At 36.8% G+C, this 21144-nt stretch overlaps 1 protein-coding gene across 1 annotated transcript in view; it reads right to left on the reverse strand.

Moving 5' to 3' along the window:
* The window catches only part of PDGFC (platelet derived growth factor C), a 135812-nt gene that overhangs the window by 14949 nt on the left and 99719 nt on the right, over window positions 1–21144 (reverse strand). The window lies entirely within an intron of this gene.

A 21144-nucleotide genomic window follows, 5' to 3' on the forward strand; every position in this document is an offset into this window, starting at 1 on the left:
GTTCTCTTCATAAGTATCTATAATCATGTATGTGTACACATATGACATATGTATGTGGGTTTTCATATGTATGAAAGTAAATTTTGCTTTTTCCTGTGATCGCATGTATTGTAGTAATCCACACTGATTCATTTTTAAGTGCAAAAAGAAAACTAATGTTCACAGTAATGTATTGTATGGAAGACCTTATCGTCAATACACTTCATCATGACAGTTGTGTTTTCTATTCCTAGGAAATATATACACACAGAGAACTATCTGTCTTGGATGCAGTTGCATGGAATTCTTGATTTTTTCAGTGCATCTGGTAAGTCTCACCGAAACAGCGCACACGACTTCATAAGGATTTCATAAGCACTACACTACACAACTGCCAGTTTTCTCTCTCCTGTCTCTCCTCTACTGAAAGTATTTGTTATTCTACAAAATGATGCAGTGATTCTGCTCTTCTGGGCAAGAATTTTCATTCACTGATTTGTTCTTTCAGTTAATTAAGGAGAGAAGAGGTATAACGAAAGCTGTGTTGCCAGCATCTGTGGCGACTGCGGAGGTCTCAAACCACGACGCATGCAATCCCTGCAACCCCTAGAATCCATAAAGCTTGCAGATTCAGCCTAACTGCAAGAGAAGTAAAATCTTGATGCCTTTCTACCTTTGCCATGGGTTTTTACTATATTTGCTTACATTAGGAATTTGTGGAGACAGTACTAAACGAGAAGATTCTAGATAGAAGACTCAAAGAAAGGCAAGCCCTCTCACGACTCGGAAACATTGTGACCCAGTAGCCAAACAGCCGCCCCCTAAAACATGTACCAAGTTGAACAGGGAGCATTGATCTTAAAGGTCTTTTCCAACCTAAAGGATTCTATGATTTAAAAGCAAACACTTAAGTCTGTGATGAATCAGGTCTAATAGTACAGCACAAGTTATACTACACTGTGTCAGAACCACAACAAAAAGTTTTAAAGGGAAATCAGTATGACAGTTTTCAAAGAGTCCCTCAAAGGATTTTTTTTTGTTTTCAGATTACTGTAGATATGCAAACTAGTTTTAGGTATACAATCCCTGAGTTATGGCTACTGTAAAGTACACTTGTGCAGAGTACTATCTAAACTGCAGCGATTTCCAAACCCTTATTTTTTAGCGAGCACCATCTTCTTGTTTATACATCTCTCTCTTCTGAGACATTGAACAAAATCTACAGTGAGCTCTCCCCACCCCATACAAGCACATATATATATGCCATAAGAAAAAGTAAGTCTACCTTTCGTATCCTAGCAATAACTGCAAAATATTTTCATTTCTGACCTTCAGAGAAACTCGCGTTATAACATTCTCAAAGCAAATATATGTGATACATTTAAAAATAGACGTTTATCTACCTCATGCACGTAGCGAATAGGACTATAACTGCAACTCTAAAAACTTAAACCCCAGTAGATAATTTTCTTTCTTGTATTATTTGAATGCTTAATAAAAATATTTAGTTTAATTCAGACCACAGTATCTGTATGTGGTCAGTATATACTATATAGTATATAGTGTATATATATATACACTAGTGTGTATATATATAGTATATACTAGTATCTGTATACACATTTTAAAGAATATGATGTCTGTGCTTGTGTGTTGATACAAAGTACCTGATGAAAATGACAGAAAATACTGTGTATTTGCCAAAACACAGTAGACTCTGTAATTGCCAATACACAGTAGACTGTGTAATCCCAAAATAATTGATTGAAGCACAGTTTCTCTCACTAGATACTCATAAAAATCTTTGGAGAAAGTCCTGCAAATGTGCTGTCCCGCAGTACGGCGCTAACACAACCAAAACCCCCAATGTCTACAAAATCATCATCTCCAAGTCTGACAGCACTTTTATTTTTTTAATATTCACAGAACTGTCCTAAACAGATAAACGGTGGCAGTAAGCCATTTCAATGCATGGAACGTGAGGGAACACACATCTTTTGTAAGCACCTGCTAGAGGCCTGGTTGAAGCCCTTGTAGCGGGGGTTGGCAGCACCCTCCCGCCTCGATGGCCCCTGCTCAGGACAGCGGGTTAATCAAGTCATGTGGCACTGCTGCTGATTCCTGGGCGTTAAGGTTTAAAAACACAAAGTATTTTCCAAAATAGTAACCGTGTCCTCCCTGTCTTCCTTCCTATCGACTCTTCGTTACTATACAAACTGCTCATCATCGTATTTAAGGACAATGAAAGTTTATCCTCTGCCCATCAGTCTTCACTCATGGTTAGAAGGCCATCTGCAGGCTCATGCCTCCTCATACAAAGCTGATGTACAACACTACAGAGACCCTTCTAAAACGAGTCCATTATTGCGTCGCTTCATGGCTTTCTGTACATATCCACTACCGCCTTTCTACAGTTCAGCTACGAACTCTGAATGTAACTTGTTTTTTGGTTTGTGCTTGAATTGTGCTTGTGATTAAGGCACTAGGGTAGTTCATGGCTGCTTTTAACACTAATAACACCACTTTGGACCAAAATATCCTTTGACAGATCAAAGATACGTGAATGCATGTATGAGTAGACAGCTGAATAAGTGTTTTTCACATGCTGGTATAAGCAAATGCTTTCCCTCATTTTGTGAAAATATGTGTAGGGTCAATAAAAGAGAAGTATAAATATTGTATATGCTATCCACCACTTAATTGTATTGGATGAACCTGATTATTTTTTCTTTATATATATAGACAGTAGCATTGCAATTGATATATTTTTGTTCACTAAATGATATTTTCTAGAACACTCTATTTTGATGAATGTTGTGTTACACCTGCAGTTCCTTTCTGGAAGGGAAACATTTTAATAAAGAATTATATACCAAATATTGAGAGCAAGAAAGACAATCTGCCTTCTCAGTATTTGTAATGACATCCTAATTTTATTTTTTTTTTTTTTTTTTTTTCAGTTCAATTCAACAGTCATATTTAGTGTACAGAGACCCCTGGCTACAAGATCTAACTGATTTTAGCAGAAAGGGAGGGACAAAAGAATCCCATCACAGATTAACTTCTTTCACTGAAACTCTGATATTATGCACGTCCTGTACACACCTGTTGTAACTTGAAAAAAGAAACCTGTTGTAGGCTGAAATGCAGAATAGCTTTTACTGCAGTTAGGAGAAGGATTTGCAGAAGAACAATCTGAATTATGCTTAAAATGTGAAATTATCATCTAAAAGGAGGAATGTCATTGTAATTGGACAAGGAGTAAAGAGACTCTGCACAAACAAGTCAATGCAAAAAGAGAATCACCCAATCAGAATGCAACGAGCATGTGGATACAGTTCAACAAATGTTTGCTCAGATCTTGTTGCAAATGGGGTTCCTGCGATTATTAATCACTGTGTTCACAGACACACCCAAAATTTATACAGGAAACACACTTGCATCTGTTACATTTATGATTTACGGAAGCATTTTTGTTGTTGTTCAGTACACAGATCTCTAGTTCTTGACAGACAGTACTTTATAAGGAATAAACATCAACATAAGTGCAGCTGTTCTGAATAGAAAGAAGTTTTCGTACATTCTTCTATGACAGGGGATGTGGTCAGCCGTAATTAGAGGACATCATGTTTGCAGACCTTTTTTAAAATGACTCATTTTACTCAAAATACATGAATACTTATAAAAAGCTTAACCAAATGGAACAGCAGCAAGTGTTTGGAGTCAGGGAACGAACTGCTCTTTAACATCCCTCTAGGTATTAGAAATGACTAGCTGTTGTTAAGAAAATGTTTACTTATCCCAGTAGGTTCACAGGAGGTTCATCAAACATTAAACACTAGGAATGACGGTTTATTACAACTGCAAAGTGTATTTGGCAAGACAATGAAAATTGCTTCTACAGTAGATGCAATTTTAATTGGATCCTTTAGTATACATGTTAAATTGCATTCCACAACAGGTTTCTGTTCATTTCGTATCACAATAAAGGAACACACCCAACATTCCTGTACAGCAGACACTGCAGATCAGAGCTTGTCCTGCCTTGGAGGTAGAAAGTCCTTGAACAAAACATTACTTTACAGGGAAGGAACCTCAGCTCTGCCCTCATATATCTGTTCCTTGTGCCATCAAACATGTTACAGATTTACCTTATTTTAAGATCTGTGAAGAAAAATATTTTGTATTGTTTACTCATCATATATAAATTTACTTTATATGTAGCATACATGTCACAACCCAAAAAGTGCGGTGGAGGCTATGGCTGCATTGTCCACAGAAACACTCTCACACCATTTGAACAAGCCAGATTTGTAAATTGTGAGCTAGCTTTTATAGCTCTATACTGCTAACCATAACATTGTCCTGACATTCACTTTAACGTTCAGCTGGATCACTTCTACCTACATATTTTCCACTGCCTAGATCTCTTCTTAATTCCCATCTCATGTTACTTCATTATGCTTTCAAATATATTGGGCACCCATGTATAGTATATGTGATTACACAACAACTAAAAGGCAAAATCAGAGAAATTTAAGAAAAACGCTTACACCCCCCCCCCCCCCCCCCCCCCTTGCATTTAGGAGTAAAACATGAAAACCATAAATGCAATATTGTAAGCACAGAAGTCTTGAAGTAGAATAAACAGTGTTACATGGGAACAAAACCTGAACAGGAGACAATATGATCCTGTTATGAAAAGGCAAATCTTGTCCAGATCTATTCAGAACAGCACCATAAACCCAGACTACTGAGTTGCCAGACAGGTCTTAGCTGAAATAGTGTCTTCAGATTTATCTCCAGCACTTGTAAAATTAGGCAGAGAAAGAGAATATTCAGAGGAAAGAGCAAGAAGAAAAACAAAACATGAACTATGGATAAAAAATCCCAACAAGTGATACAAGTTCCTGTAATCTTGACAAGACAAGGCTGACAGGAGATGTGATAACAAACATCAAAGAAAGCATCAGATGATCAGCTGTTCCCTAGTCCATCAACAATAGCAAAGATTTATGTTACATATTAGAAAAAAAAAATCATACTATGTAAAGCAGTGCAATAGATGATAGGGGAAATCTCCGAATTCTTCATTCCTGAACTTAAGGAACAGTACAAATATCTAGAAAAAATGAGCTTGGTCTATCTGCTCCCTGCTTAGGGCAGGAAAACAGCTCAGAAAAGATCACACTGAGATCCCTTCAACCCTGCATTTCTGTGGTTGCATTACACAGCATCTATGTGCTAACCTTGCTGTTTATAGAAAACATGTAAAATCATGCTGAGGGAAATGCTGAATTCTAGAAACAAATTAATTCTAAAGAATCTTAATATCTATACTATTGACTAGCTATGGCCCAAGATCTTCTGTATACACAACCAAACTCTATTACACATTTTTCTTCAGTGATTATATTTCCTTTTGTACCCTTTAGATTTATTCTATTAATGCTGTAATAAAAATCATTAACTGCATGTCTGTATATCTAAACATAGAATATTTGGTAGTAAAATATGTTTTGGTTTTTTTGTTGCTTGTCAACCCACAAGCCCTTAACTCACGTGAGAATATGTAAATCAAAGACATTATTCTGATTTTGGACTTTAATGTATCTACCTTCTCTTGAAGAAAAGTAAGGTGTCACAGGTTTTAATGAAAGTTGGTTCCTTCGGAGCAGCAGAAGTTTCTTTGGTGGTATGATATACAATTTTTCTGAAGCCTCAAAACAGTATGTAATATAGCCCATTTAAGAAGATGGTTTTATCATCAGTTATAAAATAAAAGTAGATGCATTTCTGCCATGCTCCTCTTTTTCAGTTTCTGTGGCTGCAATTTAAAATGGATCTTTCAAAGATGTTTTCAAAGTAGACTCCTTCATTCTATTTCTAGTAGGTTTGCATGAAATTGTGCTGCTTACAGCATGAACAAATCTATTAAAATAGAACAGCTTTAATTTTAACGACACCACTACAAGTAACTGCCTCAGCCTGATTCTTGGTGTTATTAAAAAAACAACTTTCAAACAAATTATAATGAATTTTCCTATAAAGACTTTTCTTATAATGAAGAAATATGTTTTCCTTTGCACATGCAATTCCTTCTCAGCCCTTTCCTTGACACATGTAAAAAGAAAAAGGAAAGATGAAGTCTACCAAGCAATAAACCCATAGTATTAAGAAATCCAGTATGTTGTAGAGCAAATCTTATTCTCCTGAAGACCGCCAGTAAATCAATCAACTGCTATTAAGCCTGAAAGAGCTTCAGTTATAACACTGTCACTGTCCACAAATGTGGCCAAAATATCTCTAACTAGAACAGTCACCTTGATCAAGTCTTTTGTTATGCACATATATATATATATGTGTGTGTGTGTGGTGAGCTGACCTTGGCTGGACCAGGTGCCCACCAAGCTGCTCAATCACTCCCCTCCTCAGCAGAACAGGGTAGGCAGAAAATACGATGGCAAAACCTTGTGGGTCAAGATGAAGGCAGATTAATGAAGCAATAGCAAAAGTTGTGCACGCATAGAAGTGAAGGAAAACACAAGATGTTACCCTCTGCTGCCCAGCAGCAGGTGATGTTTGGTCACTTCCCAAGGAGAAGGGCTTCAGTACTGTAGCAACTGCTCCAAAAGACAATAACAAATGCCTCCCCTTCCTCCTCCTTTCTCTGAGCTTTATGTCTGAATAGGCGTCATAGGGTACGGAATACCCCTTTGGTCACTCTGGGTCAGCTGTCCTGGCCGTGTCCCCTCCCAAGACCTTGCCCACCCCCAGCCTGCTGGTGAGGGAGGGGGAAGGTTGGAGGCACAGCCCCGATGCTGTGCGAGCGCTGCTAGCAGTGGTTAGACACCGCTGTGTATTCAGCATCTTTCCAGCTACTGACACAAGCAGAGCGCTGTGAGGGCTGCCACGGGGCTCAGCCAGACCCAATGCAATATAATTACATTAATTTGGGCTTACTAACATAACACAAGTAAGGGTGGCACAGTCTGTAGCAGAAATAACGGAAAAATGATGCTGACTTATGTTCTCAACCAGCCCATTAGTTTTCCTTGTAATGTCTTAAATACCAAGTCTATTCAGGCATCGATTGTGGCCACAATCCTGCAACCAGAACTGCCAGCACCATCACACGGACTCAAAGGGCTCCCCCCGCATGCACGCAGCTGCGCACCATCTCACCTCGCTTCTCTGCTCCTGCACGCCCACTGTGCTGGGAAGCTGGACACCTACCTGCACAAGAAAAGAAAAAAGCTGCACTAACCTTAACCCATTTACACACTGCTGTTCTACCCCATTACTACATTTAAAGAAGGTGAGTTTGGTAAGTGGGTTTTTTTAATTATTATTTCAAAAGCATAATTTTAAAAGAGTTGCAAAGCCTTCTACAGAGTCATTGCTCATTCTATTTCTCACATCCACCTTTTTTAGAAAAGGCTTTTTAACACCCATTTGAAAATTAATATTTACACACCAAAACATACTTTTCTGCTTGTGTTTATACTTAAAATATTTTCTCCCTCAGTTTCTTACTTCCCCGTTCACTGATTCAGGAATACAGGGTGTTTCTGATGATTTCATGTAGAATACGTGGAACTAATTACAGAACACAGACATCAAAAACTGTGGTTTTCTAGCTTCAATTAATTGTGGTTTCACAGGCTGCTATTCATTGCAATCTAGGAAGTGGTTAGATGTGGGGATTATTATCAGTTCAAATAAAGAGACAAAGTGTGAGGCATTGGTTCCACCTGAACTTTCCAGCCCATTAAAAAAAAGTATGATTTTCTGTGAACTGCAGACATTGTTTTCATTCTGTTGACCCCAACATTACACAGAAATATTTGCTGCATTAGCCTGCTAGACTGAGATATTGGCTAACCACAAGTTTATCCTTTGATCAAGACAGAAAGCGTGCTTCAAAGTCATATGATTGAAAATGCTCACTTAAATGCTTGACAAAGCACTGTTTCACAAATAAGCAAAATAAAAAGATAAATTAAGATGATATTAAAAAGGCATTATTTACAAGCATCGATCACTGATTACATGTCTTAGTTTTTTTTTTTTTCCTGGGCACGGGGGACAGACACTACAAACTGCTGCAGAAGAGTGGAAAAAAGAAGTAAGGGGAAAAAGCAACTTTGCAAGGAAACACTGGTCAAGAACACTCACTGAAGCCCCATGAGATGACTGTTTGCTTAAATAAGAATAGAAACCCATTCTGAAGTTTCTCAACACCAGAAATGAAATGTAGTTGAGATGTACAGCATGAATTACACTTACAAAGCAATGTCAAACAAGTTGGGTGAATGCCTGTGTGATGTGATGACTGCCATGTTTTGCTGAAGATAGTCAATCTAGTGTTTGGGGAAAATCTTTTCTGGGTTTGTGAACAATTATACGTTTAAGATACCTAATTGCCAAGAAGATAGTTTATCATGTTCTTAGACTTCCGCTATTTACCATTTAATTTGAAGCTGGTTTGCATTTTTCAGATTACCTGTGCAATCCCACTGGACAAAGAGGAGTATTTGAATGAACAAACTGGGATGCGTGAGCACTTGTGGAATGGGAGGGGAGACAAACTGTTTCAGGTACGTCACCATAAACTTAATATAATTGGACTGAATTTAGATGAGTAAAAATTCCCTTTGTAAGTCTATATTCCAGTCAAAAAGTCAGAAGAGGACATTTTGCTATTTGACAATTAAGGTTAGAGTCTCTCCTCAAATGATATATTAGTATTAGATATGGGTTACCTTAGGAAGTATTACATGTTGTAAGAGAATTCTGAGAAACTAGGATGTTTTAATAAGTGACTAAAATTCTGACACCTTTTCTTTTTCTCTCCCACTATTCCACTTCTCCCACAGAAAATTAAACCAATTTTTTGAGATAACACTGATTATGATCTCAGAATGATAACATCAATACTGCTTTTAACCCAATTACCATCAAAGTTAAATTCTTCCAGGCAAGCTTTACTTCATTGCTGAAACTGGTCCATGTGTATATATAATTCACAACTAGGAAATTACAGGAATAGGTAGCAACTGTGAAATATGATCTCAATGGGCAGAACAGTATTCTTAGCGTAATAAATGCATATAGAGAAGCAATTATTTGCTAATTAATTTATCAATATATTTTTAAAAATTAATAAACTATTTAAACTTCATTTTGATGATGTGGTTATTGTTTTTCAGACTCCAATACCTAATATTTCCTGTTGAAGGCAATGGAAACTGCTTGTCTAAAAATCTGTCACCAGTGACATTACCTGTATGACCAAAAAACAACTAGAATCAAAACGCCTGAAGATTTCAAAAGCCTATACATCAGAAAGTATAAGATTATCTACTATTGCAATTTCAATAGTGTGCTTATCATTATAGGAGTAGAAATAATGAACACTAAAATTGCATGCAATAATAAATCAAAGTTGATGAAGTTAGAATAACTTTGAAATACAATTATTCTCCTGACAAAACCACACAGTAATACCATTTGTAAACAGAATAATCCAACCACGACAATTTGGCACTATATCTACTGCCAGTTAACCCCCCTCAGGTAACCTGACTTCTTTTCTCTATCTCCTGTAAACCTCAATACGGGACAAAAAAGAAAAGAAGAGCTTGCACCCTTGTCCTGCAGCAGAAAATACCAGTGGAAGGTCCAAGTGCCTTCCTGCAGGGAAGCCACGGCTGTGGCAGACTGTCACCGGAGGCAGAACACTGTACATGACATAAAAAATGTATATGAAATATCCACATGGAGCAGTTCGCCTGCTGTGCCCAGTGCAAGATGTGTTTCTTCCTGGTTCTCTTTGGGGATTCTCTAACTGCTGGATCAGGAGATTACTTTTTGCAAGTATTTAATTAAAAAGAGAGGACAGCGTGAAGTCTTTTGTAAGCACGCATAATTGCCTACTTTATTAGGGAATTATATTTAAAGGAAAATTAAGAATGGAAAGTAACTTTTTTTCTTAAAACTGTGTGGTTGAAATTATTTTCCTCTGGTTTCGGATTTTTACGATGACATCACCTTAGTATCTTGCCACTCTTCCAAGTATTAACCACAAAATTTAGGCAAGCTCCTATCTATAAATTATCCACTGGCATTTTTGTATAGCACTAGCTTTGTGAAGTATAACTTTGGATGGCTTGCTTAATGATGCTCTTTAAGCTCACAGAATTGTTCTTTAAATTGTCATTAACTTTATAAACAGACTGCAGAGAAAAGTCATTTCCGTTCACATTGGGCAGCTTTTAATTTATTGATTCTCCAAATTCTGCTATAATCTGTTAGCATTTTTAGAAAATGAAATATCAAACCTTATAATGGAAATGTTACGATTTTTTTTTCCTTCTTTAACAGTATGGCAAGTCTATTTTCCAATTTAATGAAACACCTTCCCAACGCAGTTTTAAAAATATATTAGACGCACTAGTAAGAGATACACAGTTCATAGAAAAGGAGGCAATACATGACTAAATGTAACGGGTGCCTACTTAAAACAATGGACAGCAACCACAGCCTCAGAAAATGATCACAACAGTCCCGGTAAATATACTTATTATCTAAATGAAAGTCTGCAAATCCTCCTATTTACTAGCACTGTTACATACAAATATTAGTTGTTAATTTCTCTTCTTCTGTTTAGTCTTAATTCTAAGAAAGTATATTTAAATAAATCCTACATGGAGATACTTTCTAGGAGCATGCAAAAGTAACAGCTGATTTTACTTTGCTCTTCTGTCAGGACGTCACCTCAAAGGTATTCTTAGGCCTTAAATTAATTAGGAATATAGTGCTGCTCTGCAGTACATCATCAGAACAGCTGGGCTTACTATGGCACAGCACAAGGCTGCTGTGGGGTTGACAGTTGCCCAAAGACCTGCCCTTGTGCTTTGCCTCTGTGCAGAGGGCTTTGCACAAGGTTCAGATTCACTTGTGTCTCACATCCAAAATATTGGGCAGTCACACTGATCACCTCTATCACGTCAAAGATGTGCAGGTTTGTCCATAAATTCCAATATTTTTAGATATAATGTGTTAGCGAAGTTGTAAATTGCTTCCAAATTTTATATTGCCTTTCATCCATCTAAATACCTAGCTGTAAAAGTAACTCAATTTTTTATTCTTAATGATTATTGGGTACATAATTGAAAAACCCTCTGCCAATTTTTCATTTGTCTTGTGCTGTTGACTTGACTATCTATCTTTGATTTATTTTATTTGTTTTTTTGGTGAAAAGCTGTGCTATCCTCGGAAGTATTTTATACTAGCAGTTTCAAAGCACTCATATGAACCTTAATTCTACATTTATGTTCCGTCAAAAGATGTACTGCTATTTTAGGCACCTAATCGTAAGGGTTTTTCTCTACATGAAAGGTGCCTATGACTTTTTTAAGCAGAAAGGCAATTTAAAAAAGTAAACACAGTATTTAAAGTTATATATATTGACAGAGCGCAAACAAGAAGGGATCAATGACAGGATTTAGTTTGACCAAAAGACAAGAATTTGAAGCCAAAAAGGCATTACACAGATGACTCAAGAATGGGAAGTATTTTATTATTAACTTTTGACTACCCAGAACACCTCACATTGAAAAGCCCTAAGACAAATACGCACACACAAATCAAAAGAGTTCAGAAGATCAGAGTGATTTTCAGAAGATAAGCGAGGGCAACCCTATTAACAGCTTACATATTAAAAGCCTACATGTATGTGGCTAATTATCCTGCTATGATTTGGCATTTGGCCCTTTCCCCCAAGAAATACAGATGATGACCGAGTGACTTTGATAATGTGGCTCAACTCAGTTATCTTACTCTCCTTGGCTACCCAATCATTTTGGTCACGTCAGCCAGCAGGTAAGTTCAAGGTCAGTTGCACGGAGTTTAGTAAAACTTGTCTACAAAACCATTTTAGAATTTAGATGTTTTGAAGTTTCAAAAATAGTAACCTTTTTACATTCACATGCAGGCACAATAAGTAAAATACTGAAAATAAAACATTTGAGAATTCAAATTTAAGAAATTGTATTGGCTATGCCAACTATTAATAAAACCATGATGATATTGATTTCCAACAAAATTACCTTAGCACAGCATCTGTCTTGTTAAAGACAGTCATGCTGCTTAAAGGGTATTTGTCACACTGTTAGGACAACATTTAGAAAAAGAGATGTCTACTAAGAAACTCTTATCTACGTGCTATCAAAAGACTCCAGGGCTACATACTGGAGAATAAAGCATCACATTGCTTTTGCTGTCTACACCCCTGCACTGAAATTCCCCTAACCACCTAACAGACCGACTCAGATGAGACCCGAGAACTGTGGTATGTGGTGTCAGGGTAGAGTTATTATGGAGTTCACCCAAGGAATCCTTTTGCAGCTGAAAGGGAAGGTTATTCAGAACGACCAACTTCACAACGTCTGTAGGATTACATGCAAAATTTCTTCCAAAGGCTGTGCCATCTGTTTTCACACCTCCACTTTCCAAGTCCCTTTGAACCTGGTCTTTTCATGCACTAAATCATTCCCTTCAATTTGAAGCCCAGCATTTTTTTTTCTCCTCATAAATGATTCTTATTATTTTTCTTCCTATGATTTATTGCCCAGCTCAAAAGTAGAATGAAATGACTCCTCAAGCAGCCTGAGCTTCCAGTCTTTGGAAATGTCTTTTGCCAAACAAATTGCCCTCCATTTTCACATGCAAGGTTTAGTTTATTTAATTTTGTTTTTTAAACAATTACAGCTCTTCAACAGCATACAGCAGGTACCAGAAGCGAACGTGGAAGCAGCCCTCCTGAATTCCTTCTCCACCACCCTAGTCAGAAATAATTGAAAGAACAGATGCAACAGCTTTGTGATTATCTAGACTTTCCCAAGGAAAAAAACCCCGAAATGTTTTCAACAAAAATCCTGGCTCCTTCAGCCAAACCTTTCATCATCATAATTTAAAAAAGTTTTGAGTACTTATGAGCAGCTAACAAATGACAGCTCATAATCCCCATCTGTAACACCAGAGGCCAGGTACTGCAAAGACAAGACAGGTGAAAATTTTGGTATTCCCATAGTGCTTATTATCTATCCCTCTTTAGAAACAAAAGGATTTCTCTGAACACCACTACCAATACCCCACATTAATCTTTCCACAAGCAAACTCTTACCCTGAAGCTACTATATATTGCTATTACTCTGTCAAGAATTTTTTTCCTGAGTTTAAAGAGGTGCTTCTACCAGACTGTGGAGTTAGACTGTGCAGTCAGTCATCTCATTGATCTCAAATGTCTAGAGCTGCACCCATTAATGCATTTTTTCCCCACACAATTCTGCTGTTTTTAAGAGCCTTTCAGATCTGGACCATATGGAAAAAAGTAGAGAAGTCACACTGAGTAACTCTGTTATGTCCCAAATTCTTTCCTTTCATCCCTGTTTTATCTCTTCCTACCAGTATTATGGTATGAAAAATTAGCGAAGGACACACCACTAACTAGTTCCTGCCTGTTTTGTTGGAGTAAGGCAATGGATAGGACTGCACCATGACTGACAGATTAATAATGGATAGGGACACAACACGAATGCAGCGACAATAGCATCACTGAAAATTACGGTGCTGCCTGAAACCTAGTATCAAATGTACATTTGCTTACCTTTTTTCCACTAGCATGTCAGACACAACGCCTCAGTATTTGAAAGCACAAAAAATCTAGGACTGTGCCAGTTACACAGGGGATTTTTTGAGAATGGGACAGAGTCACTTTGCTTTGGAATTTGTAGAGAAGCCATCAGCGTGCTTTCTCAAAAAGCTGTGAATAACATGTTGATCCTGGAAATTGGAAAAGGGATAGTCAACTAGACAATTATGTAATACTTAAAACATAAAAAATATAGGTAGCCAAAAAAAAAAGAACCCAAAACCCACCAAACCCCCAAAACAAACAAACACCAATCAAACCCCAAACCAAACCAAAACCAAAGCCCAGCAGAACTAAAGGGACCTAGGAGAACAGAAAGGTGGTGGGGGTTTTTGTCTACGTTTTTTGTTTTGGTTTGGGGTTTTGTATTTGTTTTTTTGGGGGGGTTGGGAGGTGTTTTTTTTTTTTTTTTTTAACCAAACATATTAAGTGAGAAGTAACTTAGATAACATTTAGGAAAGGTTTAAATGAGTAAAACCAAACATACACAAACCCACACATAATTAATTGATACACTGCACTCTCTAGAATAGATATGATCAAACAGATTGAACAAATAAATTGGAACCATGACTACAGAATTATTGTAAAAGACTAAAGGAACATTTGGACATCAATGTGGTGTATTTATGTTGAGGTAGCATCCAACAGCTCCCACTACGCAGGATCAGTAAGTTTACAGTTTAAGAGTGACACGTTTTTAATATATGTACATATCCCTCTCAAGTAAAGGAGCTGTTTGAAGTTTCTTTTCTATGAGGTGCCTATGCAATCTGATTTTAGCAAAGGACATTGTGAAGGCAAGAAGTTTACCCGGTTTCAAGAGGTACACAGACAATTATTTGCAAGGAACATCTGTTACAGATTACTAAATAGACAAAGTACACAGGCTCAGGGAATCCCTCTCTTCTGCAGAAAATAGCTGGTCGGTGGGGGAGTACTGGAGGGGTGAAGAATCTCATCTGCTTGCCCTCCTCCTACTGCTCCCTGCCACCCCTTTATGTCCACCCCTGGTTGCACGCTTCTGGGCTAGACAACCTTTGGTTTGACTCAAGGCAGGCCAATATATGGGAAACAGGGAAGGCAACTGGAAAGGCTTAGAAACTCGTCATTGCTGCTAACTCTGCTGAGTAATAAATTTTCAAATTCCCGTGCCAGTATACATAACACATATTAAGTGCTTTAATGCATTCCTACTGACTGATAAAGACTAACCAGCTTGATCTAATCCGCATTGGTTTGTAAAGAACTGTTTTAGAACTGAGATTTTGAGAAAAGAGAATCCTTTTGAAGATCAGTTAAAGGAAAGTTGGTACCAGTAGAGAATAATATATTTCAGGCTAATATTTATAGTTGCTAGAGTGGCTGTATTATTCTTCTGTTAATTTCTTCTGTGTATTTTGCTCTGACATAATTCAGTCCTTCCTGAGGGAACCTAATGCAAAAAAACCCAACCGAAAGACTCAAATACTACTTGAAAAAAACTTTATCAGTTAGTATAATGGTCCATTTCATTAAACAAAAAAAATACCAATCTGAAATGTCCTTCAAACTCTGATGTCAGAATGCAGTAAATGACATATACCTATTTTTAAATCTTGAGTTTCAATATTCAACTGTACTTTAATATAAGGGATACGTTCTCATGGAGACTCCCAGAATATGCTCAGGACCACAGTATTAAAATATCATATGGCTGAAAGTTATTTTCCTTAATGACGTGTTCCCTGATTATTAGCAGGTGTCAACATCAATGCCTATTAAATCAAGCTGAATGACAAAAACAACACCAAAGGTCACTGACGTGGTAATCCACAAGGGTGGTAATTCACCCCAGCCCATCTTCCCCATGTAGCATGTATTCTCTTCCTTGCATCTTTAATATGGATTTTCCACATTACTGTCTTTCCTGGATTTGTACGCATGTGTATATATATATATGTTTTGCTTTCTCATTAGTTGGAAAAATATTGTTCTTTCAGATTGTTCACAAACAGAAATAATCTTATTTAAGATACCACATACACCAGCCAGACCACTCCCAGAGTCATGATATTCCAGACTTTTGAAATTGTTCAAGACAAGAAAAAAAAACCTACTCTTGTTTCTATGTTTAACTTCTGTTGTAGACTTTTTGAAAAAACTGAGCACACAACATTAAAACATACATGCAAGATTTGTTGCAGAGCAATACAATAAAGTAAACGATAGACCACGTGAAAGCAACACTCATTTTCAAATTAAACAAATATGCATATACAAACTTCCAATGGAGATGCTATGAGACACACTAATAAAGTTTACAAATAATAAAAGAATCCCTGACAGTATAAACATTTATTACTAAATGAAAACTTAGTAAAACCTTTAGAAACTTAAAGAAATTAAAGAAAAAAATATGGTCTCATGTATTTGAAACACCTTCTGGATATGTTTTCTAAACTTTTTCACTTTTTAGGGCATTTAAAGAAGTAAAACATTGCACGGAATCATCCTTCTGTCTGCTTTCAAGTGGGAGGAGACGGCTCATACGTGACCAAAGACATAATTTGGGAAAGGAGCAAAAAGCTTGCTTCTTCTTGACAGTTGCAGTACCCCATCTCCTGTTTATGGCAATAATTTCTGCTTGAAACAGGTTGCCAGAGGGATTTAACTTGCACATAATGCTATTTTGAAAACTAAAAAGATAGCACTTTTCACACTGGCTCTTCTCCACCTCACTTGTTTTGATTTCCCCTCAATACTGTCTTTCAAAAATACAATTGTAAGACTTATATGAATGCTTCATAACCAGAATCAGTTATGTTATTTATTGAACACTCCTGAAGCTTTCAGGAAAAATTTATACTTTTTCTTTAATAAAAAAAAAACCAAAGCATGACATTTGAGGTGTGGTAACACAATCATATTTAATTTTGAAACTATTGTTACTTATTTAGAAACAATATCAGCTGATTTTTTTATACTTTTTGCCACACTGAAACTGGGTGGGATATACAATAAACTTCCAAAATAAAAAAAATTATATCTTCTTTAAGTATACAACAAATCTTAAAAAAAAATAATAAAATGTTTGTCCAAGAAAAAAAAATTACTTTGTCCTTACTTTGTCCTACAAATAACCAGTGAAATGATTTCTGATTCTTTTCAGCCTGAGCCACTGTAAAACTAGCATCACAGAAAAATACAAAATAATTTATATATACTACATGAGAAACTACATTCGCATTTTAGCCAGACAGAAAGGAACATAGTCCTTCAGAGTAAAAAACTTGCTGTCATATACGCATAGTCATTCCTTTTAAGAGCTAAATGACAACCAAGTAGGTTCACAATGTCTCTCTTCCTTTTTGAGTGTCAGAAAATCCACACTGACATCTCAGGTTGTGCAGGTCAAGGACACACTGTCACAGACATGTGTGCTGCCCCACAGTTTTGCTATAACAGTTCTGCTAGATTAATTTCTAACCCTTTGCTTCCCATACACAACATTTTATTTTTTTTAAATGTCCACGTGACAGAATGAAATATTGTCATGGGAAAACAAGATGTTATGATTTGATTAGAAAGTACCCTTCAGATGTTCTCTCTGCTTGCTAGGGTGGTTTTTTCCTCCCTCTCATTGTAGTCCCATGGATAACAGCCACCCTCAGTTTTGTACTTTTTGTAGTCTTTTCATTAATCTGAAGCATGTCCTTCTTATCTATGTACTCTGTGGTGATCTTTAACATTTCATTTAAGAAATGCCAGAGAAATTTGTCTTTAGATCTCAAACAAATTTAATGCAAAAAGAAATCTCCAGGGAAAGAATTAGCCCCCAAACCTCTCTGATTTACAATGAATTTTTGCCACACACAAAGAAATTGAATGATTGAATCTGCATGCTGGAACATCTTCAGGAGTTTGTTGATTTATCTGGGCTTAGGTTTCACTACACCTCATCAGTGAAAACTCTGAACACAAAGATTTTGTTGAAGAGTCCTTCCCACCATATGAAGGATTTTCACAGCCCTTTTTCACTCCATGGAGCATTGCAAAGCACTACGTAACATTGATACACACTCTCCTGCTGCTTCATACCACCTTGGCTTAAACAACCCTGAAATCGTGTAATTTCCAAAAATCTTTTGAATAATTCAAGACTGTAGAAAAACCTTTGTTTAGGAGATCAATAATGTCCTTTATGTTGTTTCTGGATTGACTTCCAGTTATTGCAGCCAAAGATAAGCCCTCCTCGAGCTATGGTACTGACATGTAAGACACACACCTGATACCTGTGATATCTGTGGATTCTTGAAAGGAATGGAGTGCTAGGTAAGAGCTTTCCTTTTTCTGTTCTATTAGTACGCACTCTTTAGATTTTATTTGACTTTTTCATTAAACAAGCTCAGTTTACAAGGTTCCACAAACAGAGCAAAGCTAAGTCAAAAAGCTAAGTCTAAAAGAGCAAAGCTCAGTCAATTTGGATGCAATAAAGGAACAATTATTAGACAGCTCTAAACAGATTATCTGTATTAAATTTAATCTTCATTACCATTAAGAGCAAGAGAACTACTAACAGCATCTCTGCATCAAAAGGAAAAAACCCCACCTCTCTATGACTGAAGTCCAAGTAGCCACACAGGTACCGCACCGAATTTACAGACCACCTGTCAAGTCCCTTTGAAGCTGGGTCAGTCTTTAAACTTGGATTTTCCTCTTCATCTTCACTTGCATAGAAGAGGGTTAAGTCTGCTCTTTGCAAAGATCTTTGGCAACAAAGGACATGCTACCATATGCCAAAAAAAGAAGGGGAATACAGTCACCCCCAGCTTCAACTTTAACTGGAGCTGCTTTGTTCTGAGTGCCCTGAATAATTAATAACTACTTTGGCAATCAGTCATGCATTCCTTAATGGCACCTCAGGCATCAAGTATCCCATTCACCCACTCCCCAAGTAACAATGGACTTTATTACATCAAGTTTTCTCTGCCAAACTTGTAACTGACATAGTTTAAACTAAACAAGTCACTAGGAAGACTGAGGCCCAAATATGTATTAATAGAGTTTATAATGTTTCCCTCAGTTGCATGGGGCTATTATGTGGATTAGAGCTGTAACCGGGGGCAGGTAAGAAGGCCGTGGAAAGAAATGAAATATGGATGGGTTTTGCCATAAAGTTCTAGGAGGATTTCAGTGGCATAGTGCTGCCAAACCCCATGACATTTAATAAATGCATAGCTGAACCGTCAAAATGCAGAACAACCGCTAAGCAGCCCCTAGCAAATAAAAGCAGCTCACCAGTAAGCACAGACTAAGTGACAGGGCAGAGCATGAAAAGAGTGACCAAGAAATCTGGGCTGAAATTAGCATAATAATTTTGAAATAAAACAAACTGCATTTCTTAGTATGAATAAGCTTTTTCATCACTTCCTTCCACTTTACAGTATTCCAGGCAAAATTAACTTGCAACTACAGAACAGAGGAAAGGGAAGTTGAGTTACAGCAGAATTATAAAAAGTACTGGATGCACCCAGGGTACGCAATTTAAAATGGAAGAAATTCAAATTATTAAACTGTAATTGGCTACAATCTGAAGAAAAGCTTCATGTTTTTTCTTGGGGAGCACTCTGCTTTTACACAGTACATGTGCTGCTTTTATGAGGTGCCTTATAATCCCATGATAAACTTTTCTAGAAAATAATGTGGCATCTATTGACATTGGAACTGCTGTGAATCCTTTCGAGTGACTAAATCTTAGAAATAATCAGATCAATAGCCATTCTCCCCATACTTATTCATCATGTGAAAGGTTGGTTTGAAATCTCATATACAAAGTAAATTTTATATATATACATGATAAATTAAAGCAGATTTAGACAAAGCCATTTCTCTTGCTCTTTAAAAGACCTGAAAATGTGTCCGGTGGCGCTCTCTGTGTGTGGCCTCCAAATACAGAAACAATCTTGCACTGTTTTATTTCAGTTTTGCTTCATTTCTCCCCAGACAATCTCTCATTGCTAGTATACCAGCCATCTCCCCCTCCCCCTCTTGTCAAAAAAATGAGGAAAAAAAATATTTAACTGTTTAGGACCAATTCATTGAAGTGAATCACTAAGTGAATCAATCATATTTTTGCAAGAATTATTTAAAATTTATGCTATTTTCCATAGCTGACACCTTTTTGTTGTGGAGGTTGGGGAGCTGTAAATTTGTTTCTTTTGAAATGTTGGATGTGATCACATAGTTTTAAAGAAAAACACATTTTTTTGGCATAAGTTTTCAACTGCTTTAGATAGAAGAAGCAGGTCTAATCCTGATACCCAGCAATATAGATTTCATTTACAACTTGCAGTCTGAAATTGTATTTTGCATGGCTTATTCAAAGGTAATTTTTGATGAAAAAGATCACAGCCCTTTTAAACAGACATTTGGAAATTAATACCCACAAAACCAATAAGCAGTTGTTATACTGCACATTCTGAGGCTAGTTCTGAATTCTTAATGACATAAAGGCATCTGCTTTGCCTGTTACATATGTGAGAGAGAACATGCTTGGTTTCTAAAACAATTTGTATGTTTACTTCTTATGCTATACGATCTTAGTGGAGAAAAATGGGGAACTAAAAATGCATCCTAAGATGTCAGCTCTGGTTTTGTCTATTGAATAAGTGATGTAAAAATATCAAGGATTAAAGAATTGTTTTGCAAGTGTTGATAATTTATATTGTAACCATCTCCCCCATCAAATGTCAAGGAATAAACTCAGTCCATTTGTACCACATGGCATAAAGATAATTATACATACACTCTGGTTTTTTAAGTGCCTTTGTTTAATCCATTCCAAAGAAACTGGATCATGCATAAGTACGATAGGTAGCAGGTAGGATGTAATACTAGAGCTGCAACAATGAAATTTGGCATCGGCATACAAATAGGGATTTTCTTTTACCATTTTCTAAAAGTAAACATACTTATTACATTCTGCCCTTGAGTGTATAAAAGTTTAAACCTGGCCATATTTCAAGTTGTTTTGGAGACTGATTGACATTTTATTTAATTTCAAGATTCATCATTATCGAGTCATACTATTCTACTACCAAAAGGGTCTAACTCGTAAGAGTCATAGATGCAGATCAAACATTTATTCACTTCAGGAAGAGTTCTTAGTTAGGCCTAAATATTTAAAAATACTTACAGGAAAACAACAGAATGTACATATATATATGTACAGACACACACACTATTACGCTGACATCGCCATCAGCATGCTAAATATGTTAAGCAGAAGATCATGTGATGTTGAAAAGATGTGTGAAATTGTTCTTGGCTTCTTCACAGTAACCGAAGTTGTGCGGATGGGGAGAGAAGGCAAAAATGGCAAAAGCAATGAGCAAGCCGAACGCGTCTCCAGTGAAGCGCATGTCGGTGGGGTTACAAAATGGATTCTTTTGATCAATTTTTTATTG

The sequence above is a fragment of the Falco naumanni genome, chromosome 1, assembly GCF_017639655.2.
Source record: "Falco naumanni isolate bFalNau1 chromosome 1, bFalNau1.pat, whole genome shotgun sequence".
Lineage (NCBI taxonomy): Eukaryota > Metazoa > Chordata > Aves > Falconiformes > Falconidae > Falco > Falco naumanni.